Here is a 27,230-nt window from a genome sequence, read left to right as displayed (position 1 = left end):
CTCCATCAATATATTAGCAACATACTGCAAGTGTCCTTGATATAAAAAGAGGATGGGAGAGTCAAGAAAGGTAGACTCATCCTCCAATAGCACACAAAAAATAAGTTAAAGGAATGTGATTTTTAACTTCCACTTTGTGCTAACCTCAGTTCTGATGAGTTTTGAGCATAGAAGATACTTTCAACTGTGTTTGACTTGAAAGTATGACAAATATTTGATTTTGCTATTCCTCTTGCCATATAATAACTATGCCTGAAAGCCATAAAACGTATCCTATTTTAGAGTCTGGGATATCAGTCATAAACTCAAGTTATTAAAACTTAAAGAGATAAAAGTTTCTATATACATTATTATAATACAAAAGGGCAATGATGCCAGAGCCTGGATGGAAGATAAGGCCTATGGTTGGGAACAGGCTTAGAGGGGGCGGTGGCATTGATGCATTTCCTTCTCACTCGGGACAAGCTGCCATCAGAACCTCAGGAAAGTAAATGAGACATTCTGTAACTGTGCAGTTAAGAAAATGTCTAATTTAAAAGTTTTTAAAAGGTGTTCATTTTAACTAATAAAGAAGCGAGGTTGTAGATATTCTTTTTATTTTCTTTTATGATCACAGCCGGCTACCTGTTTCCTAGGGGAAGTAAAACTTCGTGAGATATTATCACTTTAGGGAAAGAAATTATCATAGGTTCATAGACTATTTGCTTCAGAAGGAATCTTAGAGCTAAGTTTTCTCATCTCCACATTTTATAGATTGGAAATTTTTTAAGATCTTTTCTTCAAAAGGCAGTAGTTCCCTTTTTCTACCTAACCATTATGGAGAAAGTCGCGGCTAACTTCAAAGGATTGCATCCTTTTCTCGGTGACTCCTGCAGGTGACTCACTACTCAGTCATGAAGCACAGGCAAGCATCAGCCAGGGGATTTTAGGAGCTAGTAAACACACAGATCAGAACGCAATGCACAGTATGGCCCTCATCCTTTTTCTTCTGGGAACAAGCTATAGAGGATCCAGAAGAAGTAAAACGTCAACAAAAAACATGCAGAGGGAAAAAAAAAAAAGGAAAGGAGTACTGTCCCCACAAATAATCCTCAATCATCAGTACTCTATTGTTCACTAACAAAGATATATATTACAGAGGAACCTGATATTCTATGTGGCTTTGAATGCCAGGACCATTTTTCTTTTGAAATTTTTGACATAGGTTCTTTTAATGTTGTTGCACCATATATTCTGATAGCTTCTATAGTAACAGGTATTTAAGTTTCAAAAATGGCATTTGAAAAAATCAATACTATAATTAAAGATGCTAGCAGGGAATGCTGGGAATTGTGAGCTATTACACAGCGCTGGATCAAGCGTTGAGCCACTTTACTGATGAGCCACCTGAGCAGCGGTGAGATCCTCTGTTAGGACAAAGCCAGGTTGTGCTAGTCCTGATACGATGAAAGGGGAAAGCGAAAGGTGCTGTGCAGGTTGCCCACAGCTCCATTGCTACCAACCTCCCACACACTGTACAATCACAATCGGTGAGCTAATATTAATATAAAGCAGAAACAGCCTCACATAGAGTGTGAAGGGAAATTTTTTCTAAAAGAAAACATAATGGGACTGTGCGTTGTTGTCAAGGTAGAAACCCCATGGCAGTATGCAATAGAAAAGGTCTAATTAGAAAGTGCAGTCTAACTTTTACTAACTTAAGATGCAGTTCCCAAGGAGGGGGATTAATCTCTAATTTTAGTCAAAGGGCAAATGTACAATTAAGCTAACACAAATGCCTCAGCCAATCATTTAGGAGAATTCTGTTAGCTCCAGACTGCCCGACCTGCCACAGCTTAATAAGAAGTTCCAACTGCACCAAATTGCTGTTTGTCAGGCTGAAAAGAGCACAACCCACTGCAGCTCTACAGACACGTTGAGCTGAACAGACTGTAAGCATAAAGTAAAGTGCAGCACACATAGTTGTTGAAATGAAAACAAACTTCTCTTCATGCGTGGAAAATAGCTCATTTATTTCCAACATAAAAATCCCTCTGTGGCCACTGCTGGAGCAGCCACACACATTGAGGCTTTGGCCACCAAATAAATTTGAAAATAAATAAATATATGAAATCACAGGCTTTACTGAGAAATCTTCTAGGGTAAGGAAGTTCACAGTTATGGGAAATGCTTGTGCCCGAGCACCAGTGTCCTCAGTCTCCCTATATATTAATGGACAAAGGTATTTCTAGTGTATAGATGGGTGATGGGTTGACCTCTGTTGGTTCCCATAGCTTGACCCTGTGAATAAGGAGCATTATCCTTCTTGATGATGAAGCTTGTCTTTTCACTGATGAGGGTTTATTAGCTCCTCTCCACTTGCAAAGGGCTCTTTAGGAAAAGAAAATAATGAGAGAGCTTTGGAAATGAATTCAATCTAAGAAAATGGTCTGGCCTTAGCTACATGTGATGCACTGTTTTCTCTATCAATTTAAATTTCAGTTCAAACATACTCAATTATGTTTATCCAATAATTTTTTACTCCTACAAAATTATAGTTTGTATCAGAGAACAAGGTTTCAGAGAACACAGAAGAAAATAAAACAGACTCTACACTCAAACTTGAGTTTCTTATTGAAAATTAAAAGTTCACAAATAATATCTCAAAGAATATAAGATGATAAAATAGTACAAACAAAATGTTAACAGGGATAAAATAAAAAGACATCAAACCCATCCAATCATGCAGATCTGCCCCAAATAAGTGGAATTATTAGGAAAACTGGTTTATTGCTTAAAACATGCTACTATCATTTGCTTAAAATTTGTCACAAAAATCTACACATCTTTCATGAGTAGAAATGTGAAAGGTAGATTTGCACTTATATATCAGAGACAAGGAATTTCAAAAGGAGGTATTAAAAGTGTCACTGTTGGGGCACCTGGGCAGCTTAGTCGGTTAAGGGGCCAATTCTTGGTCAGCTCAGGTCATGGTCACATGGATCATGATCTCTTGGGTTGGGGGATTGAGCCCCTCATCAGCTCCCTACTCAGCAGGGAGTCTGCTTGAGGATTCTCTTCCTCTGTCTCTCCTCCCATTTGTGTGCGCTCTCTTTCTAAAATGAATAAATAAATCTTTTAGGGGCGCCTGGGTGGCACAGCGGTTAAGCATCTGCCTTTGGCTCAGGGCGTGATCCCGGTGTTGTGGGATCGAGCCCCACATAAGGCTTTTCCGCTATGAGCCTGCTTCTTCCTCTCCCACTCCCCCTGCTTGTGTTCCCTCTCTCGCTGGCTGTCTCTATCTCTGTCAAATAAATAAAATCTTTAAAAAAAGAAAAAAAAAAAGAAAGAAAGAAATCTTTTAAAAAAGTAAAAAAAGTGTCACTATTTATAGACAATTTTATCACTTATTTATAAAATCTAAAATATAATGGTGACCACTGACAAGCTACTAGCATTGCTCAGTGATTTCTTTTTTTCTATTTTTTTTAAGATTTTTATTTTTTATTTATGTGTCAGAAAGAGAGAGAAAGAGACAGAGTACAAACATGGGGAGCAGCAGGCAGAGGGAGAAGCAGGCTCCCCGCTGAGCAGAGAGCGCGATGTGGGGCTCAATCCCAGGGCCCTGAGATCTTGACCTGAGCCAAAGGTAGATGCTTAATCAACTGAGCCACCCAGGCATCCCTGCTCAGTGATTTCAACAAGATGGTGGTTTACCAGTCAACATGCTATGTATTAATATCAGAGCTATACTCGAAAAAACCATCTAGATACATAGGCAAAATATTTGGGTTGCTTTTTTGGAAAAATTGTTGGGTAGTATTTAACTAATTTTTCCAATGAGCATGTTAGACTATAAAGTTACTTAATACTCAACTATTCATGAAGTGTTTACTGAATGTTTATTCTGTCTTGGTACCTTACTTGGACCTCTTTTAATCAGTCCTAGAAACTTTAGTATCAACACATTGCTAGAGTAACCTCTGTGGTGGCTGACAAGGGAAACCAAAAAAATCTGTCATAAAGGAAATAGGTTGAAAAAACACAGAAAAACAAAGGACCTTGCCAATGATAAAATGGTGGAAAGGGGGCCAATTAAGGTCTCTCATAAACAGTTTGGCAAGATTTAATATTATCTGGGACCTTGAGGGAAAACAAAAACAACCAAATTCAGACTTGCTAAGCCAATAGAAGGCATTGGCTAAGGGAAACCAGTTTACTCCTTTGAAGGAAGCCTCAGAAAAGCCAGGTGTGTTGCCAAGAGCACCTCCCCTGATGGAGGAATTCGAGGTTGAGTACCCCCTGGAGAGTTAGGGGTTAGGACAACATTGCCCTCTAGTGTGTGCAATAGGGGGCGATCAGAGGTGCCATGTTGAATTAATTATTTCTTGGTTTTGTACTAACAGACTCTACTAGCTTTAATAGACACTGGAGCTGAATGCACACATCTATGGGAACGCCTCAAAATTTTGGGCAGAGATTAAGGCTATTGATGGTTATGGGGAACAAATTATCGAGCGGACTAGACTCTACCTACAGATCAGCAGGTGTTATCTCCACTATTTTCTAGGGATTTGGGGTTGCGTAACTTGTGATGATTTATCCTCCCTCTCTCAAACAGCTGAGTCATTACAGGCATACTAGAAGTCCCCAGAGTGGGAGCGAAAGATGGACAAGATCCAAGGGCCAGGTCAGTCAGTAAAATTCCTGGGCGTCATCTGGTTGGGTAAGACAAAGGTGATGCCAGAGGCAGTCACTGATAAAATAAAAGCTTTCTCAGTCAAAGAACAGTAAAGGAATTACAAGCTTTTGCTGGTTTGTTGTGTTACTAGAAACCTTTTATTCCCCATCTAGTGAAAGCTATTAAGACCTTTATATGCTTTGGTTAAGGGAAGCCAATGGGTTAGGGTGCTAATCAATAAGAGGCTTTCTTAAAGATAGAAATGATAGTAAAACAAGTACAGGCTCTGGGGCACAGCTATTAATGCCAGATGTGAGTTGTAAATTAGAATAGATGTAAATGATATCCAGAAAGTTTTGACTGGGGTTTGTGGCAATGACACAATGTGAAATCAATTATAGTTATTTGCATAAATTCAATAAAAATCTGTTCTTGTAACATGACACCATTGGAAACATTAATTATATTACCAAGGCTTTGAGTAGAATGTCCTATTTGAGAAAGGCATGCATAGGCTTAGATATGACCTGACAGTTTTAAGCAGGCTCAGATAGTTCAAGGATTTAAGCAGGCTCAGATAGTTTAAGGACCTCAGGAAAAGAGGAAGTAACCCAAATAGGTAGGTATTGCTTGTGAGTCTGATGGGAAGTATTTGGCTTGGCTCTTAGCCTTGAAAGGCTGTTAAAGGCTCAATCTAAAATTCCTTAATTTTTCAAAGGTTAAATCTGCTTATTCTCAGTTGTCCCAGCTCTTTCTTGGGCTGACCTTCAATCCTGGTTTTCTGTCTGTCTGATATCCCGCTATGAGTTACACAGGGCTGTGTCTGGTTCATCAACATGGAGAAGGCCCAGGTCACCAAAGCTGGCTATTACTTAGAGGGTTCTGACTTGTGAGGAAGGAGCCCAAAAGAGGTCCTGGTTTCAGCTGTATTCGTACTGCTTTATTGGCTTAGGAAATCACTGGACCACTTCTGGCCTCAGCTTCTTTATCAATAAGACAGGCACAACTGATGATCTCTGAGGCATTGGTTCCACAAGTGCCTGGAAGGATGTGTGATGAATGGTTAATATTATATTTTCCTTTTTTTTCTTCTAAAGTCATGTGTATTGAGGTATAATTTAGACACAATAAGAATGCAGAAATCTTGGGGCACCTGGCTGACTCAGTTGATAGAGTGTGCAACTATTGATCTCAGGATTGAGAGTTGAAGCCCCAAGTTGGGTATAGAGATTACTTAAAAATAAAATCTGGAGGAAAACAAACAAACAAACAAAACAAACAAACAAACAAACAAAAAACAACCAGCAAAGTAGACTTAAAAGAATCTAAATGGCCGTTCACTATTCTTGCTGTACTTAGATAATAACGAGGCCAAGTTTGTTAAAACTGAATTTTTACAAACAACTTAGTCTTAATTTTTTTACCTTTGCTAGTAATGAGGATGAGTTTAGGAAAAAGAAATTATTTATTAGTAACACACCTTTATGGATGTTAGATTCTAGTTCTGATTGCCTTTGAATACTTATTGTTTACCTATAAAAGTAGGCTGGCTACTGGATTGTTGCGGTTTCCTTGCATATATGGTTAATTTTCTATTTGATTGCTTGCACACTCTAGGCTTGATTGTGAAAGCCCACCTGCAAGACTGTTAGGTCTGAGGAAAGGACCCCTTTACCAGGTCACTGGCATATCTCATATCGATATTTAATTGCTGTGGCATAGGGATATAAGTCACCTCCCAATATCTGCTTCTAGAGTCATCATAGAAGAATGCTGTGCAAAGATTGTACAGGTCATAAAGATGTTGTGGTTGGAATGCAGGAGTGTTGACAACACTGACTCCATCTTACGCTCACCTCTGATGCATAGGTGTCACCACTTTAGATAACTAGTAACAATGACTGGGGCACAAAAGGCTCCACTTGAGATAACTAGAGGAAATCATCTGGTGTACAGATGGCTTCACTTTAGATAACTACCCTGTGACCACACCACCAGCCCCCTCACTCTATAAAAGCTGTGAGCTGAGGTCTGCAGTCGGTGGGGTGGTTGTTGTCTCGTGCTTTGGATTGTCTGCCCAACTGATTGCCCCTCTTGGTAAGTTACCCTGGATAAAATGGTGTAAGCTCTGTGGAATGGCTTACTTCGGAGGTTTTGTTGTTGGTTTTTGTTTTTGTTTTTTTTTGTACTAAAGTGCCTTCTCAGTCAGGAGGATACATTACTGACCCTCCTCCACCTTCTAACAGGAGGATTGAATAATTTACCAATTCCCTCTTCAGGCTTAGGTCCAGAACAAGCTAGAAAAGGGTCTAAGAACAAAGAATGGTATTGATTTTATTAACGGTTATGCCATGTTTCTTAACTTGCAAATATAATGATTTTGATATGTTCTTTTAGGAGTAATGGCTAGGGACTTGAGGGCAAAATGAAATTGTCTAGTGCTTATTCTCAAATTTAAACTTTAAGAAGTTCTGTTGAATTTGTGGGCTCCAGTTGTTAGAATTTACCCACCTAGCCATTTGGAAAATCTTGGCTTGCCTCTCAAACCTGGCATCAGCTTCATTAAGACTTCACTGGGCCCTAGATGCTTTTGTATTGATGACATCACATGACTGCATTGATAAAAATATCGATATACTATATTGTAGATTAAAACATTTTTCTAAACTTAAAATTTTATTCTGATTTTAAAAGTACTGAAAATATTTTTTGTGGGCCTCTGGAAGTATTATATACCCTACACAAAGCATCTACAGTGCCTAATGGATAATTCAGTCCTAACTAGAACAGAGATTAGCAGAGTTCCTGTTGTGTGTGTATTTGGTTGTTGAAGTTGTATGTGTGTAGGACATCTTTTATTGATTAACATGGTCTAATAGATGTCTGGCCTTCATTCATTTCTCCCCTGAGAAAATTATCATTTCTATTACAGAGAGGAGCAAGCAAGAGGATGGAGAGTGAAGAAAAATGATCATTTCCATATTGAACTATCCTGGGAAACAAAATGAAAATCACTTCTTTCCATGGAAAGCTTTGCAGCAACAGGTAAACTCCCCTCAAAGGGAGAGTAGTCGATATTTGGCTCTCTTCATTTCTACAGTACTTCACAGTAGGTAAGATATGGTTATCATTTATGTGAAAAATGTATATAAATAACATTTGATAATTGGAGACAAAAGGTTTTCTGTTTTTATTCTAACAGTACCTTCATTCAAATTATTGAATGCTGATTCCTAACATCGGATTTGATACTTTTAGTTACTTCAGCTCCCATGTCCATCCAATTAGTGTTCACATTCTAAAAGCTTTTTCTTGAACCATAACTTATACCTTCATCACTATTTTTAAACCCTTTAGAATATATTTTTCTCCTAATGAGCTTATTTTGGATTATGGATACAAGATCAAATATTCTCATAAGATCTATCAAAGGTGTGAGTGTCACTATAGGAGTGATGTTAACTTCATTGTCCTGAGAGCAGATACTCCAGATTACCATGTCCAGTTAGCTGTGTACCTATTTTCTGGGAGAAAGGATCAGTTAAGACCACAGAATTTTTAGTTAAGAAGTGTGTGTGTGTGTGGGGGGGGGGGGGGTGATAACTCATTGTGGTTTTGATTTGCATTTCCCAGATAAATGATATTGAGTATCTTTTCATGTCTCTTGGACATCTTTATATCTTTTTAGAAAAGTGTCTATTCAGGTTCTCTGCCGATTTTTAATCAGATTATTTGTCTGTTTTGGGGGGGTTGAGTTGTATAAGCTTTTAAAAAATATTTTGGTTATTAACCCCTTATTGAATATGTCCTTTGTGAGTATCTTCTCCCATTTAGGGGTTGCCATTTCATTTTGTTGATGGTTTTCTTCACTCTGCAAGAGCTTTTTATTTTGGTGTACTCCCAATAGTACATACTATGTATGTTCTCTTAGAGCACTTTTATGATTTCAGGTCTCACATTTAGGTCTTTAATCCATCTTGAACTTATTTTTGTGTATGGTGTAAAAAAAAATGGTCCAATTTCATTTTTTGGCATGTAGCTGTCCAGTTTTCCCAGCACCATTCATTGAGGAGACGGTCTTTTCCCCCATTCTATAGTCTTGGCTCTTTTCTTGTAAATCAATTGACCATAAAAGTGTAACTTTATTTCTGGGCTCTCTTTTCTGTTCCACTGATCTAAGGGTCTGTTTTTGTGCAGTACCACACATGTTTTGATTGCTACAGGTTTATAATGTATCTTGAAATCTGGAATTGTGGTACCTCCAGCTTTGTTCTTCCTGAAGATCACTTTGGCTATTTGGGTCTTTTGTGATTCCATACAAATTTTACGTTATTTGTTATACTTCTGTGAAATATGCTTTGGATATTTTGATAGAATTGCATTATATCTGTAGATTGCTTTGGGTGATACAGAAAGATGGGTGAAATAAAAGGGACTAAGAGATACAAACTTCCAGTCATAAAATAATTCACAGACGTGAAAAGTACAACATATGAATACAATCATTAAGGTTGTAATAATGTTTGACAGATGATGACTATACTTACCCATGTAAGCAACGAGTAGTGTATAGAACTGTTGAATCATGTTGTATACCTGAAACTAATAAAAATAGTTAATTCCACTTCAGTAAAAAGTGGAGGAAGGGGCGCCTGGGTGGCACAGCGGTTAAGCATCTGCCTTTGGCTCAGGGCGTGATCCCAGCGTTATGGGATCGAGCCCCACATCAGGCTCCTCCGCTATGAGCCTGCTTCTTCCTCTCCCACTCCCCCTGCTTGTGTTCCCTCTCTCGCTGGCTGTCTCTATCTCTGTCTAATAAATAAATAAAATCTTTAAAAAAAAAAAAGTGGAGGAAATGGAATGTGATCCTAATAGAGATAACAAAGGTAGTGTATGTCCAAAGAGCACGCTGTTGACAGCTTACAGCTTTGTATAGATAATGATTTTCAGTAACCTCTTGATGCAATTCTCAAATAAGAATCAAGTCTCAAGATGAGAAACAGAATGCAGGTCACAAGGGAGTTTTAAAGAAAACATACACATCCCTCTTTGATTATAAGCATTGTGTACAGTCTTGGAAAAAAAAAATCCTGTTTGGACCTTTCTGATCCATTTTCCCTATAATAAAGTTCTTTTCTTATTATCATGAGACCATCTTGATATATTTGTCCTCTGGCATCTATCATCTCTATTATTATTCCTCCAGTAGTCAAATCTGTAAATGGGATTTGTTAAAAAAAAAAAAAATTGGGTGCTGTGGTCAAATCAGGAGTGATTTCAAGTTTATAAGGCAATCTAGCTAGGGCTGCTCAGATGGTGTTTGCCTAAGTTTAGACCTGGTCTCACACCCTAGTAAGGAGATAAACCTGATGTAGCTGAATTAGTAGCATGATGAAGGCTAAAGGGACATAGGGCAGGAAGTCCCCATCGTTTCAGTCTCTGTTTCTCTGTTAGATTATACAGCAAACATGTCTTAGTAGCTACTCCCTTTTTTATTCATTCTGTGGGCCAATATGTTTTTTCCCCTTAATTGTGAATAATTGAGCTTAAGGAGACATCTCCATCTGAAAGTGTATCTCAGTGTCTTAGGACTCAATATTGTCCCCTGCTTAATAGACATTTCATTATAGTGATTTTATGCTTGAAGTGTATTGTGTTTATTTAGTCATTTATTCAATAGATATTGAATGAGCACATGATCCTCATGGATACCATGATAAACAAGACTGAGGATTCCTTCATGAAATAAACAATGATGGAAATAACCAAATAAAAATAATTACATATTCCAAGAGATGGGTGCAACACCACGTACATTTTAGTCAATTTACCTACAGAAAATATAATTATAATAAGTCACTTTATATAGCTTGTAATTTTCTAGGCACAGTCTTATTGAATTATTTACAACAACCATGTAACAGATAAGACATCTAAAACTGAGAGGCCAAGTGACTGGCCCAAACACAGCATTAGAAAGCTGCAGTGCTGGACTCAGACCCAGGCTTCCTGAGGCCAGATCTTAATGAGCGTCAAGTACTTGGTCTATTTATTTTTACATATAGATATTTGGACAGCATGAGTCCTCCTTTATATATTAAGATTGTGCTGATGAAATCATTGGGTCAAGAGCACATTTCATGAAATGTGACTCTAAACCAAGCCATTACTGTTGTGGGAAGCCCGCTTTCCATGAAATTACAACATGTTAGAGATCATAGGGAAAAAAAAAAAAGGTAAAGAAATGAATGACAAATCATTTTTGAGAAATGCTAATTTACTTCAACCAAGTGATTTATATATTCAAAATCACATTTCTCATTATGAAGAACAATATGCAAAGGAATCATTTTATGAAGCTGAAATGAATCCTTAAAGTCAAATAGGGTGATTTTACTACTGAGATCTCATACAAGTTTTCTTTATTGCTCTGATAGCACAGAAAAATTGGGATCTTTGGGGATTATTGTCCTTATTAAGTTCTTATTATCTTTGACAAATCTCAAAATTCAGCTTCTTACCTGTTAAAAATAACAATCCAGTTCTCGGTGTCTACTCTCAAATCAGCAGAACAAATAATGTGCAAAACCACTACCAAAATAACTTCCTTTTTCCTGCAAGCATTGCAAAATAAAAATAAAAACTTCAATTCCAAATGATAAAATTCTTCAAATTCTAGACGTTGAAAATGTGATTCTGTATACCCTAAACCACAGTTTACCCTCTGGACTATTGCTGCTGAACACTTAATTGTGACCCAAATGAATGTTCTAACATTTTAAAACCATTTTCCTTTGAACAATAACAGCAATAAGATTCAGGTGGCTGGAGAATACTCACAATAGATGGCATCCAATTACGTGGTGGTGCCCTTGAAGGCTTTGTGTTTAGGCAGCAGGGTGGGAGTTATTTATTAGTAAAATGCTATCCATTCTAAAAACAGTTCAGACCACTGCACAGTACACTCACTGTTCTATTTCTGCTTTTTGGAAATAGGTATGTTGAGCATCAGGGCAGTGACAAAGAAAAGCATTAATAAGTAGGCTTTAGGAACCTGGCACCAGTGGACATAAAATAGATATACTGCATCTATGGAACATTATCCCTTATTTCCAACACAGCTCTCATTGTTGGCATCTCCATGAATATTGTATGATTATTGCTTTTCACACAGTTCGTGGAGACAATTGTGTGGCACCACTAAGACATTTGTGTTAGAAAAAAAAAAAACTTGAAAAGAATTCACAGAGATAATCAGTGATAAAAGGGCTGGGTGAGAATGGGTGTTTGAGGCAGACCTGTCTAGAAAAGCTATGTCAAGTCACCTTTGGTCATGTGGAAAAGAATACAGTGTGCACACAGGAAGCTTTTCAAGGTCTTCCTTTACCAACTTCATTCTTAGTAATTTTTTTCATGTACACATTGAGATCCTCAGGAATAAATTGAAAGAGTCTGCTAGTTTCACCTGGCTTCTCATTCATAGTAATGAATAAAAGCCATACTGTTTTCATTATTTGTCCAGTCTGATTCATATCTTAGAAGAAAATTCCGTGGGAATAGGTACATAGGTAAATTCTTTCTAGTCAGTTATTTTAAAATATATAATATATAGCAACGTTTTATAGTACAAGTATACATATCCATAATTCAAAGTGATACTTTTTCACTTAATAATAATAATAATAATAATAATAATAATAATAATATACAAAATTCTTGTCATGGGTAATTTTAATAAGTTACTTTAAATGTCACATATAACTCCTATAATACAGGAGTTTTTAGAGTAGTATACTTTTGTAAGTTACTAATTATTGGCCATATCGGAGTAATGATTGACAACTCCCATCATCTGAATGCTGATATTTGAGTCAAACATATATTTAGCTCCTTTAACAACATTATTATATAGGAAATATGGGAAATCCTGCAAGAGTTAAGATACTCAGGTTATTTGCCAACATTTTCCCCATGGTCAGTAACTTAAGATGAACTTTCTTAAAATAATATAGTTTTTTTTATTTGATACATAGTCAGAATATCAATTAAGGATGTATTAGACATAGAAATCAGTGATAGTACAAAATAATGCTACTTCTTGAAAAGAACATACAGTTCCTTAAGGAGATTACCCATAGATTCATACAATCACAACTAAATATTTATGTGAAATTCAAGTTATAGACAAAAGCAGAGAAAGCAGAGGGAGAGTGTCATGGAGGGTGTAAGGACAGTGAGGGAGTGTGATGGTGATGGTGACTGTGGCTGTGGTAGCGAACTAAATTCTAAGGAGTGAGTTGAGATGCATGCAAATGGAGAGCAGGGGAATCATGTTGCCAGGGGATCCATGTCACAAGCAAGTGCTAAGAGGTAAAAATGAATTTGGCATATATAAAAACAAAGAAAAAATAAATATTGTTGTGTATAATGATTGGGGAGTTCAGATTAGAAAACAGGAAGTGAAATTTGGAAAATTAAAGAACAAGTTCAAAGTGATCTTGATTATTAAATGAAGTAGCACAACCTTTACTGTCAAAATATCAGGTTATATCGATGGGAGAGGGAGTATAGGAGAAAGACATGAGGGAAGTGATGTTTTCCTATGGTTTAATCTGGCTGCAAAATGCGGGATGGAGTTGGATGAATGAAGAAACCACTATGGTGGTTAGAATAGAAGTGATAGGGCCTATACCACTGTGGCTTCCGTGTGGATAAAAAGGACATTTTAGATAGAGATTAAGAAGAACATAAAAGGCTTTATGATTGATCAGTTACATAGAAAAAAATTGATACAGAAATATAATATGCAATCATGTTAAGATTCATGACTTGATGTGGTACAGCTTGTCTGGGTTTAAAGATGATGACTTTGGCTTTATTTTGAGTTGGAAGGAGACAGAAAACCAAAGCAGATGGTTCTACTAACCATGTACAGGATGGATTTTTTTCGCAACCATGTTTGTTGCTCATTGTTTATTTTTGAATGACCTATTGCTGAGCATGGGTCCCTAAGGCAACCATTGTTTGTCTAGATTCACCGTTCTTTTTCTTATCATTAATGGAATGATAAATGTCAGTGTATATAAATGTCAGTTCCTTGGGCGAGGGGGGATTAATCCTAAAAGAATACTAGCTATTAAAGTTAATCATGATCTAAGAAAGCGATGGCTTCTATTTGGACACTATTTCAAATGTTGAATTTAAATGGTTTAGGTCTAAAATATGGCAGGGTCCACCATTTAATCTCTATAGCACTTGCAGCATCACTTGGGGAGGATTTACAAATATGAAATACTGAGTTATTCTATAGTACTTGGGGAAAATTTAGGGGTCAACCTTTATATGCCACAATGTGATTGCAAATGTTAGGATTGTTATTAGGTCTCATAGTAAGTCTTTTACATGTCAGGACTCTACAACATGTTCTCCTTATTTTTTCTTACATAGTTTCTTATAAAAAAATATAAACTCTTTAAAATTAAAAGAATCCAAGCATATGTCTTAGTTGCTTCATAAGCATTGAGTTATATAAATGATTGTGGGTTGGGAAAGACTGTTGCACATCTCAGGTGAAAGAAAACATGAAGTGAGAGAGAAATTAACAAGTAAAGAAAAAAAATTCTGGCCAGTTGCTGGAGCCTATGGTGAAGAGAAATAGATACTGAGAAGGGGCCCAGGGAATCAGCAATAGAAAAGGTCAGGTGTAGCTACAAGAAGATGAGAGTCTTCCTTTATCTTGTTATTGCCAACAATACTTGTAAGAATCTTTAGGTAGTTGAGTGATGTAGACCATGAAGTTAGGGCATAATGAAGAAAGATATCTGATCAGATTGGAGAAAGAGTGAACTATGTCTAAAATATGAATATAATTAAAAGATGCATGAGAGACTAAAGCTCACCCAGGGAAATGTCGGAAGTAAAACAGAGGCATAGAAGAACAAAACATGAGTTAGGGCTAATATAGAGAAAGATTTGAATAAAATCCACAGTCATGAAAGAAAATGAGGTTCAGTAGGGAAGTACAATGGGGCAAGATGATGTGCATGGTTAAATATCCAGTGGAGGGATTTGTGCTGTGGGAGATAGAATAAGAAAGGCCCAAATGTTTAAGATGTAACTGTGTGTTTAAGTGCTTTATAGGATTAAGTTGTATTTAAGATTATTCTGTTGGTAATAAGTGGGGTATTTGGGAGAATAAGAAGAACTAGGATGTGTGGTTCGGAGCATCATGAAATAATCTGGGAGTAAATCACAGACTTGAATGTCTTAATATTATGTACTTGAAGGCTTACTTTTGCTGCTTAAATTTCCAGATAAAAGATGATAAAGTAGAGACATTGTGAGCTTTGGAACCAGAGACATCTGGATTATATGTCTTTCCCCAACAACTGCTAGCTTTGAGACCTTAAGCAAGTTACTTACTTTACCCGAGTTTAGAGATAATGTAGTATATCTGACAGACTTGTTGAGAACTAAAATAATATCAGGGTGCCTGGGTGGCTCAGTTGGATGAGCTTCAGACTCTTGGTTTCAGAGCCCTGGGATCAAGCCCCGCCTCCAGGGGGAGTCTGCTTGAGATTCGCTCTCCTTCTGCCCCTCCCCCCTGGCTTGTGCACTCATATGTGTGCATTCTCTCTCTCTTTTTCATTCAGATAAATAAATTAACATAGAATAATTATTTTATAGAGACAAAAATACAAGTAGTGCCTGACACATAATTCTCGATAAAAGTGTTTGTGTCTTTACATCTTTTATGCCCTTTTTTGAGCTTTTATATGTATATTTTATCTAATTATACCCCTCATTATTCTTTTCTTTGGCAAAGTACTAAAGTCCATAAACTGCTTGAACAAGAGAATAATTTGAAACTATATAAATACTATAAAATAATGGTTCAGCAGAGAAAACAATGACAGCAACAGGGATATATTGTGGAAGCAGGCCATATATAACTGGTCAAAATTTTCTCAAGTGAAAAAATGTATTTACCTCTGCCATTGAAGATTCTAAATTTCTTCTAAAAGTTACTTGGTCAAGAACAATACTTTTTATGTCGTCTTTTAAGAAAATACTACCTCAAGTGTATGATAAAATGTTTGGCATGTTGCATGCAGCATTGTGCTAGACCTTTAATGGATTTTTAAAAAATATCCTTTATGTGAAGATATTTAGCAGAGTACTTTTGTCCTTCATAGATGGCAAAATGCATCTCTTTATCTCTCCATCATTGGTGACCTATAGAACCTTAACTTCTCTCTGTGTTTCTTATATACTAAGAAAACAGCAAGTCCAGAGAAAGTCAAGATACATTTATTTCCTCAGTATATGGGATAAACTTCCCATATACTTATAAAATGATCCCTGGGCTCAAAGGTTCAACTGCGGTATGTTAGAAAAAAGCATTGTAATAAATGGTTATATAAGTTTTTGGTTTTATGAGGCTATCAGATAGAACAATTCTTAAACTCCCAACACAATCACTCCCAACCTTCTTTCTTATTGTCATTGATAAAGTCATCTTTGTTGAAAACTTAGTCTCTCTCTGATACTCTAACTTCGAAGGTATCTTCCATTTTACCAGCCGTATAACCCAAGCCAAGTTAAACTCATCTAGAATACTGAGTACTAATGAGAACTTAAATTTAGTACATCTAAAAATCCTTCCAAAATAGTTATTTTCTTTAAACAAGATAAAAATGAATTGATTTCCCATGACCAAATGTGGAATGATTTTTAGATGTCTACGACCTTCCTTGTTCACAATAGTTTTAATGGATAATAAGAATAATTTCTAAGACCAATTATATTTCAGAATTTAATTCAATTCTGACCACAAATTTGAGTAAATAAGAAGTTTGGGTATTGATTTATGTTCACAAAATGGAAAAAGGGCCCAAAAGTTGAGAGCTATTAAATGTTAGGCTTAGTAGTTTCATTGATGACTTCATTCGCATAGCTAGTATTGAGTGTGGCCTCAGTGTCTCTGTTGTGCTATCTAAACCTTAATATTGGCTGTAATTTTGAAGAGAAAGGCTCATTCTATACAGTTTAGCTCTTTTCAGGCAGAGAAGAGCAAGATGCAAGGGTAGGGTATGATGGACAGCGAAGGAGGAGCTGGAATCCACCATAGTGATTCAGTGATCTTCTACAATGCCCACATAGCATGTTTTCAGATACAAGTGTTGTGCATCTTGGCCATACTTCAATAAGTACAAAGTATTTAGCCTGCCTTATGCTTGCCCTCCATGTGGCCTGGGCTGTCAGTGTGTCAGCTTGGAGAGAGTTCTTACATATGAAGTATTTGGTAGTTCTTGGGTTTACTCTGTTTGCTGGGTTCTGTTTTCTGTCCATTAAGGACAGACATCTCATTTTAGTTTAGTCTGCCTACAGCTTTGTCCCTATTAGCCAAATTACCTAAATTATAAAATTATGAATGATCATTGTCATGAAGGTTTATGTCATGACTTCAAATTTCCATCCACATTACCTTGGGAATACCATAGTTACCCTAATTAAAGTGTGCATTCTTCTTGAAGGGAATATCTAAAATATATCTGTCCCTTCTCTCCAACTCTTTTAATTAAGAGACTGTTACATCAGATTTCAATTCCTCAAGCCATCTTTAAAAAAATTGGGATATAAATAATGATATGCTCACATGACGTATGCTGGCTCCTTGATCCTGTGATATTCTGTCTAAGTGGCCATGAAAATGTAGGTGTGATATGGGAGGGGAGAAAGTTGAGACTCAAAGAAGTATAGCAACGAATTTTGCTTTTCTAATTTCTGAGCTATTTAATCATGAAAACCAGTGAGAGGCTTTCTTTATTTCATCCAGACCATATTTGCCCTTAACATGATGTCAGACTTCCACATCCACTAAGCTAATTGAAAAAATAAATAAACCAGACACCTGTAAGACATTAAGTGATAAAAGCAATCTATCATAACATCTTGGATAAATCATTTGAAGGTTCCAAAATCTTTCAATCACAATTTACACATTTCTTTTTGTTGGAAAATGGCTGGTCTCCTTATGCTATTACACTATTGGAATTCAGTAGGATTATTTCAGCTAACTTCTCTAGGTAAGCATCTAAGTTCTGTGAGGCATCTCTCATAATTTCATGATATGCAATTGCTTTGATCAGACCCTCCTCTCCGCTGAAGAGTTTCATTATGTTCAAGCCACTTTACATTTGCTTTATCTTAATTGTAATCTTTTAGCCTTTTCAAAGTACTTTATTTATATTACATTTAATATTAAGCCTGAGTAGAGAAACCCCTCCTCAGAACTGCATAGAACAAACTAACTCCCATATTGAATTTTCCCCATTCTAGAATGTAATGGATTGAAGTTACTGGTCATGGAGGTTGATAGCACATAGTTTGGGGTCAAGTAAATCTGAGTTTAAAGCCCAACTCAAACTTAAGACCTAATTTTTGAGGCCCAGGTGTTTCACCTATAATGGACATAATGGCCTTAAATCTAAGCTTTCTTCAAGGGAGCAAATGAAGGAACATACGTAAGGAAGTTGGCATACCTGACATAGGAGCTAATAAATAATAGTCATTACATTTAAATATTCCTTAAGAGCATATGTAGATTCAAATTTCTATTGTCATTCACTGATTTCATGATTTCTGTAAATTAACTTATCCTGGTTTACTAATACATACTTAGTAGGCTGAATTTGTTTTAATACTATAGTTTTTGTGAAGCAATATGGCAATTAATTATAGAATATGGTAAATATTTAAAAATTTTTCTTTTTTATAACTTTTATCTTTTATAGCACTTTGGAGATTACACATAGTAGGGCTTTAGTAATGAAAAACTGAAAAAGATGACTGGTTAAAAAATAATCACTTAATATTATAATTAAGAATTTGTAAATTATTTCAATGACATACTTGGGGAAATAAAATGCAGTATTTTTCTCATAAAGAATATTTTCAGTAAACATCAATTCATGTTTAGTGTGTATATGATTCAGATATAAAACGATTCTACCATAAATCATTTTTTTATGTTGTCCTTAGCACTCTTGTGACCATTAGTGGATTGTTAGCATTGATGGGAATTCCTAAGGTGATTTGAAAATATAAACTTAGATAGTGACTTGCTTCCTTTAAGCATGATGGATAAGCAAAAATAACATGTGTTGCCTTTAAAGACATGTTTGAAGTTTTTATATCATTAAAATGGTACAATATTCCTTATTAGGTATACTACTTCTTAAAAAAATAGCATTACTCCATGTATTTTGGATTTATTTGAACATAATTTGGAGAAATGTGTATGAAATATAATTCTTTGTTGCTTTATTTGTTTGATATATATAGAAGGACAATAAGGAAAATGTTAAGAATTATGTAATAAATATATGAAAGATAATTCAATGAAGGGTAAACAAAAGTATTAATTTAATTTCCAGTATTGACAAAATGTTAAACAACCCAGAACTTTTACTACTATTACAATTACATGTTGGAAATAATTGCAATTATGTGGGCCAGTTAATTTTATTTGCTTTTTCTTTTATTCTGTATATTTGAACACAAAAGATGCAGTATAAAAAAATTACCATTATTATAGCAGAAAGCAAAGACAATTGGGCACACAATGAGAGTGTATCTGGTAGGCAAAGTGGAAAACAGTACATCTCTCTTTGTGAAATGTTGTATTCTAAAATATTTATTAAAATGCATGTAAGATGTTTTTCCTATTAATACACACAAATAACATATATATTCTGATTACAATATTTCCTTTCCACCTTTTAGAGGTATGTTATATATAATAGCACACACTATACTATGTTATATAGGCTATCAAAGCAAATAATTCAATATAACCAATGCAGATTTATAATCTTGGTGAAGACAACAGTGTAGTAGGAAGAGTCCTCTTTTGTACTAAGTTAATATATTAATATGTTTGTATTAGTTATGTGGTAATAGGCATAAAAACCATTTAAATTTATACATGAAAAGACTGGAAAAATAGAGCTTTGAAAGTTCAAAGGAGAAATCAAGGTGACTGTCACAATAAGTAGTTCACTTTTAACACATAAGTTCAATGATATTCAGAAAAGAATTAGAAAAGAAATCCAAAGGTCTCATAAGCATAAAAAAGTCAAAGAAGGTCAATCTTGAAACAGCTGCTGGAGGGGATCAGAGAGATAAAATTTAAACCTCATAATTACTGTTAGAAAATTAAGGGAATAAAAATGGCCAGCATCAAATTGAAAACTTTCAAAGTGGCAGAGAAGATTATTGAGAAATAGCAAGAAAATCCATCCAGACATAGCAACCAGAATTCCTATTCAAAGATGCTTGAAAGGAAAAAGAGTGTTGACCAATATACTATCAGTAAATTCCCTAGAAAGCATTCAGAGTAAGTAGTCAATGACTGTAAGCAGGTAAAAATATTTTTTCCCGAGTCATGGAGAATTAAAAACCTTCAGAAAAAGGAATAAAATTCAAAATTTGAAATCTATCAAGACTCAAGCTGAAGATGAGCTTCTGAATGATAGCTAGCAGATTCAATTGAGGCCATCTCTGATTCTGTGGACAAATGGTCCAGTGACCAAGTCAGTCTGAGAAATTTTAAATTGTGTGGTTCCTGGAGATAGCAATTTGTATTTGCTCTGGACATTCAAGTGTAGAATCTATGGATCAGTGTGAGTTTTTCTGCTTTAAGACTAAATTCCTCCAGAAAATAACCATTTCCATATGGAATATGGAATTCCTCCAGAAAATAACCATTTCCATAGAAACTTATTTATAATTAGTAAAAACCCTTCAGCTGTGTGAATCCATTCTGATAGAAATTGAGTAAGTAGATGAGAGAGAATAGACCAATTGCCCTGTTCAGAAGAATTCCAAATAATTTACATATACCATATTCAAGAAGATAGAGCATAACTGCTCATCCTTGGAGTATGGCACGTACCTAGTGACATCCTTTCAAAGAATGCAGTGTGAAATGGGGAAAAGAAGAGTAATTTTACAGTGTAGAAACCTTATAGACATTAACTCAAATAATCTAGGTCAACATCATCAGTGGTAAGTTATGTTGATCATGTGTAACCTTGATAAAATGTGATAAGAATGGTACTTCTTCGTGTTTTTCCTCCAAAAAACCCATACTCATATTTTAATCATGAGGAAAACATCAGGTAAATTCCAACTGAGGGACATTCTATAAAATACCTGACCAGTGCACTTCCTTAAGCTGTCACGATCATCCAAAATGAAAGTATGAGTAAGTGTCACAACCAGGATGAGCCTAGGACGCATGACAACTAAATGTAATGTGGGATCCTGGTGGGGTCCCGGAATAGAAAAAGGATGTGAGTTAAAAACTAAGGAAATCTGAAAAGAGTATGGACAACAGTTACTTAATTAAACAAAAACAAAAACTCTTGTCAGGATGATATTTAAAATTACATGAAAGGTCTTAAACATTTTTAAAAATGATTCACATGTAAGGAATTACCACTTATGAGTTTTAAAATTAGGCTATTGTCAAAAGGTGACATTGTGGTAGAGTAGCACAGCCATTTCTGATTCCACAACTCATGCAGTTGAGATTATTTGCTAATATAATAATAAAGCATATCAGTAGAATCTTAACTCTGTGGAAACAGATTCAAAAATTGAGAGGTCAAAGTACGGTGAATTATAAGCACAAAAATTTTATCACTTGGGATTGTCAGAACAATTTAAACAATGTCAAACATTAATTCACAAATATAGCAGTGGATGCATAAATTTGCTAATATTCTTAAGACTGAACAAGAAAGTGTTGTATTTTTACATACAATGTGTTTAATAGAATTACTTCCAGAAAATAATTCAAGCTACACACACATACAAATAGGTACTATATTTACATATGTTCACACACAAGTATTTTAAACAATTTTATAAACATGATTTCATTAACTATCAGCCACTTAAAGCAAAACTGTACTACTATGGGAATGTTTTATCCTTACCTTTGATGGTGGGTTTCTGTGATAAATACACTATTAGAGTTTACTGTCCCGTATTAGTGGTATTAACTAAGGTGTTAGTGTGGGTCACTAATGGTATTTAAAATGATAGAAGACAATCAGAATTAGAATGTCTTTTCTAAAAGAAAAGTTGATAAAAGATCAAGAGTTTTTCCTTTATAAAATTAACTAGTAGGAAAAACTACTGCATAAGAGAAAGTAGAATCTCAGGAAATGTGCTGGGATAAACACCTATAAATAAACTCTTTAAAACTCAAAATTAGAAATGCCCTTCAGGTACAAAAAAATAGAAAATAATGTTTCAATGAAAAATTTAGTTTTGAAAGAAAACTCCATTCAATTATTATAAAAGCAACTGATCAACAACTTTAAAATTATTTATGAGCATGACAGATTAGATATATTGTATACTAAAGAAAGCATTGGCGAAGAAATAATAATTCTAATGTGACTTCCCTGTCAAACCAAAATCACCCTTCAAATGATTTATCGTAATAGCCTTCTAAATGGTCTCCCTATTTGTATGTTTGCCTTCCTAGAATCTATTTTCAATACAGCAGCCAGAGTAATCTTATTAAAATATTAGGTCATTTCATATCTCTTCTGAAAACCATTTGATGTCTACTTACTTCTCTCAGAATGGAGGTCAAAATCCTTACAAAAGTCTAGAAGGCCTAATGGGCATTCATCCTTAATTAGCTCTGTGAAGACTACGCTCCTTCCTAACATTACCCTCCAACTCTGCCCTTTGGCTTTCATACTGAACATCACACTTGAATTTGTTGGGTGTGTTCCTACCTGAGGGACATTTCGCAGTTGCTTTTTTTCTGCATAGAACAGACTTTATCCATATGTCTAAATCACCTTTTTCACCTCCTTCAAGTCCTCAAATACTACCTTCAGAATGAGATCTATGCTCACCTCACTAATTTGCAACTCCAACTCACCCCTTGTATTCCTTTTATTTTTAAATTTTAGTTTTATTTAAATTCAATTAACATAATGTATTATTGATTTCAGAAGTAGAGGTCTGGGATTCATCAGTCTTATATACCACCTCATTACATCACGTGCTCTCCTTAATGTCCATCACCCAGTTACCCTATCCCCCCACACCTCTCCCCTCCAGTGACCTTCAGTTTGTTTCCTATGCTTAAGAGTTTCTGATGGTTTGTCTCTCGGTCTGATTTTGTCTTGTTTTATTTTTTCCTCTCTTCCCCTATGACCCTCTGTTTTGTTTCTTAAATTCCACATATCAGTGAGATCATGTAATAATTGTCTTTCTCTGATTTGACTTATTTTGCTTAGCATAACAGCCTCTAGTTCCATCCACATCATTGCAAATGGCAAGATTTCATTTTTTGATGGCTGAGTAGTATTCCATTGTGTGTGTGTGTATACATATATATGTGTTTTATATATATATATATATATATATATATATATATATAATATGTATATACATATATAGTATGTATTTCATGCTATATATATATGCTATGTGAGAGATATATATATATATCTCACATCTTCTTTATCCATTCATCTATCGATAGACATCTGGGCTCTTTCCATAGTTTGGCTATTGTGGACATTGCTGCTATAAACAGTGGAATGCAGATATCCCTTCGGATCACTACATTTTTATCTTTGGGGTAAATACTCAGTAGTGCAATTGCTGGGTCATAGGGTAGCTCTATTTTCAAGCTTTTGAGGAACCTCCATACTGTCTTCCAGAATGGCTGCTGCATCTTGCATTCCCACCGGGGTGGGAGGGTTTCCCTTTCGCTGCATCCTCACCAACATCTGTCATTTCCTGAGTGGTTAATTTTAGCCATTCTGACAGGTGTGAGGTGGTATCTTCTTGTGGTTTTGATTTGTATTCCCCTGATGACAAGTGATGTTAAGCATTTTTTCATGTATCTGTTGGCTCACCCCTTGTATTCCTAATCCTCTTTACACAGGTCCATCTTTTCCATGGCACTTAACATCTTTTACCGTATTACTCATTTTGTTATCCTAATATTTCTTCTTTGTATTCTACTTCTAGAATATAAGCTTTATGAGAACAGATATGTTGGTGTTTTGGGTCCATTGAAACAAATCCAGAATCTCTCACAGACTAGATGTTCAGTAAATACTTTTTGAATGAACAAATGACAAGATTTTTGTTCTCTGTGGTTCTTTTTAATTATTTTGTTCAGAGATCTAAAATCAGTTATTGAACATTGGAAGGAAATGAAAGGAAGGTAAAAGATGTATTAAAGAAAATGTATCTGAGATCTTAATGAAGTGAACAGCAACCCACCAATGCAAAAAGAACCAAGGAAACTTTACAAAGAGGATAAACTTATGTTATTTGTGGCATCACACAGTAAGGAATATTCCAGGTCCTTCATTTCACCTATTTGATTTGAGAGCATGTAGAGAAAATTAAGAGGATTGTTTCTGTAGTCATACTTCCTGGCTTGGAATTCCTGCTTCTTTGTTCTAATACCTATGTGAACAAGATATTTTACTTTTTGCTTCAATTCATCAGATGAAGAATGGAAATGGAATACCGTTCATCTCATACACTTTTGGGGGCTTTATGAAATTCGTATAGTGATTCCAGCAGTGTCTGTCTTTGTCAGCTTTTGCTATCATTCTAGAATTACTTCATAAATAGGAATGGAATATTTTCCCTCCATTTGCAGTGGTTATGCCATCATCTTTTGACTTACTGAAGTTCCTCCTACATAGTTTTCTTGATTGGGTATTAGAAAAGTAATCTCTTTATTCTATTAAGTTCAAGACTGTTTTCTATAGCAGTTCTACTTGACAGTTAGTTTAGCTGGATATAAAATACAATTCTTGCTTTGTCCTTTCTTTTCTTGAATGAATTTGCAGATATGCTTTAAAAATTGAAGGCTTTTATTGAGAATTCTGAGACCCAACCTTATATTTTTCTTTTTGCAGGCAAATTAATTTTGTTTTACTGTTTACATTTGAAGTTCTAAAACATAATACGTTATGCCACAGTGTTGACTTTTTACTAACAGTCCATACATTTTTTTCCTGTCACACAGCAGAACTTACTAATAAGCCTAAAAGTGGTCTTTTTATTGCAGAGAAGTTCTCTAAAAAATAAATCTTTAGTATTTGGTTATGTCAGTGTTTTGGTTTTCTTTTTTTGGGCTCAATAATTATGTGTACATACTAAATTTCCTTTAGGATCATTGGATTTTTACATATTTTTAAACTATAGTTGATTTGTATTTCATACTATTTGATTCCCTACTATGTTCTCTCTGGACTAGCAACAATATGGAATAGAAACATCAATCAGTCAATAAAAATAAACATTAGAAACAGACCTACAAGTGACCCCAGTAATGATGTTTATTAATTATTTTTTAAATAATAAAAATCAGTTTATTAAAAATCATCCTGATTCAACATATTTAAAGCAAAACCTGATGGAATTGAAAGAAGGAAAAAAGAACAATACACAGTATAGGAGATTTTAGCCCTTTTTCAATAAGTAATAAACAGGAAAAAAGCAGTAAGAATATAGAACATAATAAAAATAGATGTAACAGATTTGAAGTAATTACCATACTTGCAAATGGCAGGATTATACATTTTTTCAAGCACAGATTGTAAAATATTGTAAAATATTTTACAAATTGTGTATTTTGGGATAAACAACAGAATTTTAAAATTAGAAATGAACAGGAATCAATGACAAGAAAACCAAATAAAAAGTTGAGTATACAAATACTTGAATGTAATGCAGTATACTTCTGAACATAATTCAAGGAGGAAATCTTAAAGGAAATTAGAAAATATATTTTACTGATAGATAACACATGACAAAAACATGTGGGACACAACTAAAACAACTAGGAAGATACTTGGCTTTAAATACATACTAGATTAAAAGAAAGGCTAAAAATAAGCACAAAAGTAAAGTATAAATATACAGGAAATCGATCAAAAAAGTAGCATAATAACAAATCAGTAAAATGGAAAATGTATATGCAATAGATAAAACTCACCAAAGGTTTAAGTTAATTCTTTGGAAATATTAATAAAATTGCTAAACTCCTAGAAAGACTGATGAATAAGAGAACACAAATTTCCAGTATTAGTAATGAAAAAAGTGGACTTCACTACAAATCGTACGTGCCTTAAAACAGTAATAGAGTAATATAATCACAACTTTGTGCCAATGAATTTGCTAACTTAAAGGAAATGGGGAAATTCCTTGAAAAGTAGAATTTATCAAAACAATAGAAAAATCTGAATGTTATAGTCATTAAAGATTTAAGTGCTGTTTCCATTTTTTAAATTATTTTTTCAGTGTTATTGCTGTATAATTTATGTACAAGAAGCTACTACCTTTAAAAGTTTACAACTGAGTGAGCTTTGAGAGGCATATATACCCGTGGATCCCTTGTCAGAATCAAAATGCAAACAGCTCCAGCACCCACAAAGGTTTACCTATGCCCCTTTGCAGCCCATCATTTCCTCTCCTCCTGACCCCAAACCAGAAATGATCTCATTTTCATCACAATAGATGAGTTTTATTTTCTAAAAGTTATATAAAAGGAATCCTATTCTATGTATTTTTCGTGTCTGGGTTATTTCACTCAGCATAATGAGTTTGAGACTCATCCATATTCTATCAGTAGTCTGTTCCTTTCTTTCTGAATTCTTGCAGTATTCAACTGGGGTATACATCACAGTCTTTTTGTATCTATTATTGGTCATTTTGTTGTTTACAGTTTGGGGCTATTATGAACAAAGCTGCTAACAGCAATTGTATAGGAGTCATTTTCTGAAATATGTCCCTTTTTTGGTTACAAATACCTAAGAAAGGAATGGCTGGTATGGTAGATATAAGTTTATTTTCAAAATTCTGTCTAGTTTTCAAAGTGTTCAACATTTGCATCAACGCTAGCCGTGTCTAAGGATTCTACTTGCATTATATCACCAACTGTTGATACTTTAGCCTATTAACTTTAAATCATTTTAATGACTTTGTAGTGATATCTCATTATAGTTTTAATTTTCATTTCCCGATGACAACTGATGATGAAGGTCTTTGTATGTGCTTATTGGCCAGTTGTACATCTTATCTGGTAAGTTTCTGTTCATATCTTCCGTACGTTTTAAAATTAGGCTATTTCTCTTCTTAGTAAGTTGTAAGAGTTCTTATATATTCTGGACCCTAGTCCTCTGACAGAATATTTCTCTTGCAGTATTTTTTTCCTAGTCTGTTACTTGCCTTTTTATTTTATGAAATTTTAAAAACCAAGTCCACAGATCATCATAAGTAACATAAGCCCATATTAATGATAATTGAGAGCAATAGTATAGTTAAAATATAGTATAATAAAATAACTGTAAAATAGGCATCTCTATTTGTCAAGACTAAATGTTATTTTAATCAAACGTTTCTATCATCTGGAGATTGAGTGTTCCAGGAAAACTTGAGATGCTGAGATAAAAAAGAAAAAAAAAAAGGAGCATCCACACATCCATAGAATGATAGAAGGGCA

At 34.9% G+C, this 27,230-nt stretch overlaps 1 long non-coding RNA gene across 2 annotated transcripts in view; it reads left to right on the top strand.

Annotated features, from left to right (window-relative positions):
* Positions 1–27,230, top strand: part of LOC123799315 (uncharacterized) — a 373,482-nt gene that overhangs the window by 176,293 nt on the left and 169,959 nt on the right. Inside the window, exon 5 of one of the 2 annotated variants that reach the window (XR_015724363.1) lies at positions 7,593–7,705. This is a non-coding gene — a long non-coding RNA (uncharacterized LOC123799315). Of the gene's footprint in view, positions 1–7,592; positions 7,768–27,230 lie in introns of those variants that run through there. The other variant, XR_015724364.1, reaches the window with a different exon arrangement.

Source organism: Ursus americanus, chromosome 5 (genome assembly GCF_024610735.1).
Source record: "Ursus americanus isolate L20-20 chromosome 5, mUrsAme1.1.p, whole genome shotgun sequence".
Classification (NCBI taxonomy): Eukaryota; Metazoa; Chordata; class Mammalia; order Carnivora; family Ursidae; genus Ursus; species Ursus americanus.
The sequence above is the reverse complement of the archived record's forward strand: the minus strand, read 5'-3'. Positions and strand labels throughout refer to the sequence as shown.